This window comes from Hordeum vulgare, chromosome 5H (assembly GCF_904849725.1).
Source record: "Hordeum vulgare subsp. vulgare chromosome 5H, MorexV3_pseudomolecules_assembly, whole genome shotgun sequence".
Lineage (NCBI taxonomy): Eukaryota > Viridiplantae > Streptophyta > Magnoliopsida > Poales > Poaceae > Hordeum > Hordeum vulgare.
In genome coordinates, this window is record NC_058522.1 from 19,604,028 (window position 1) to 19,606,030 (window position 2,003).

At 53.8% G+C, this 2,003-nt stretch overlaps 1 pseudogene; it reads left to right on the top strand.

Annotated features, from left to right (window-relative positions):
* The first annotated feature begins 563 nt into the window (after nucleotides 1–563).
* Nucleotides 564–1,595, top strand: LOC123398079 (annotated as a pseudogene).
* Nucleotides 1,596–2,003: the final 408 nt, after the last annotated feature.

Sequence of the window (2,003 nt, forward strand, 5' to 3'; positions counted from 1 at the left end):
CAGGCCTTGGCCTCCACCGCGTGCCATTAGATTGTTGCACATGTTTTTGTTAGAATTAATTATGGGATTAGGAACTGCCGACGGTTGTCTTTTGACAACAGTCGCGACAGTGGCTCGCATCCTTTGCTGTGGACGTCTATTGAGAAGCGTCCCTTGGCATTGTATATATATCAGCAGTCTCATCAATAAAGATTAAGGATTCTTATTATCACTTTCGTTTTCATCTTCGAACACGTTATCAGCACGCTCTAACCGGCAGCACATAGGAGACGACGACAACAAGGCCGCGATGCTCTTTGGCACGGTTGACGCCCCTTGCATTGACGTCGCTCCTGCCGGCGTGACTTCTTTCGACCAGGGCGTGGCAACCATTCCCGCCCCCCGGCATCATCAGCGCCGAGCACGGGGATGACACCGTCTAAGCAAATCTTGGCATCCGATGCATGCTCCTATACAAGGGAAAATTGATCAAGAATACGTATTTTGATTTAGTTCTTTCCATGATTATTCGAGGAAATAACCAACTAATCGCTGGCTGCATTTTAAGAATGGATCAATCGTACCAGGAACTGGGAACCATGCGGGTGTGCCCCGTCGTAGCCGCCGCATCCGTATGCGTGACTGGCCCGCTCGCGCCAAGCCGTGGCCGGACCCGCCCGCTCGTGCCCGCGTCTGACCATGGCGGCACTCGCACTTGCCCGCCGACGCTGTGGTCGGCAGCGCCAGGATCTGGCCACGGCGCTCTAGAACGCGGCCACCGCGCCGCGCCCGCCCGTGCCCAGCGCCCGTCCGCCAGGCCGCTTGCGCTGCGCCACGAGGCTCGTCCCGTGGCAGCGGCGGCGCACGGCCCCAGCCTCGACGGCTTCCCAAGCGGCCTCGGTCTCCTTCCCGTATCGCCCGCCTACGGCGTCGTCTTCGTCGACTCCCAACGCGAGGCGCACATGCCACCCGCGCCACGCCCTGCGCAAGGCCGTGGTCGTGCCCGCGGCCCCGCGCCCAGCCGTGCCGGGCAGTGGCCGTACCCGCCCGCGCCTGGCCACGGCAGCGCTCGCCTGAGCCCGCCCGCGCCTAGCCGCGGCAGCGCTCGCCGGAGCCCGCCTGCGTCTGGCCGCGACCGCCCTCGCCCGAGCCCGCCCGCGCCTGGCCGCGGCTGCGCTCGCCCGACCTCGCCCGGCCGCCGTCCGGTGGCGTGACGACCGTGGCCTTCCGACCTCTCCCTGCCGACCACCAGCGGCGCCATGCCTGTGGCCGCCCATCCGCGATAGCCGCCGGATCCCCAGCGCAACGGCGCCCCAGGCACAGCCCAGGCCGGCAAGCCAAGCCAATGCGTGGCGGTGCAGTACGGGAGAAATCCCCACACGAACTGCTCGTGAGAAAGAGATAGAAAATCTTATCTCTTTGCAAGTTTTGCACTCTAACCCTTGTGGTTTTACCTATTATTGAATAGGCTAAAACTTGTTTTGCAGTTAATTCTAGCAGTGATTTTATTCCTGTTATAGACCGTTAAATCTGGTACATATATTACAGTACCATTTTTTCTGTTAAGTACCGATGTATTCTAGATCTTAAGTTGGTGTGATATATTTGCACGTTTATCATGTGTTGAGATTAATTACGTTCATTTACAGTTTGAGATTTTTAATCTCTTGCGAAGATAATTTCAATACATCTACGGTACTGGTTTGCGATGGGAATTTTCTTCTCTCGCAAAACAAACTCATTGCAATTGAGATTAATTTTCTCTCGCAATACATTAATTCACCCTGCTGAATTATCTTGCGATTTGATATAAGATTATCTCATTTAATTTGAGGTCTATACTATTTTAAGTTTTTCACTTGAGCATCAAATTTGCAACATCATTACTATTCATTGCAATAGTAGTGTATATCTGTAGAGTACTTTGTACTCCAGAATAAATTGTGGTGTAATAAATTTATATGTCATTCTACATGTCGAGATCATTTACATGTGTTATTTGCAATTGAGATTTTTAATTTCTT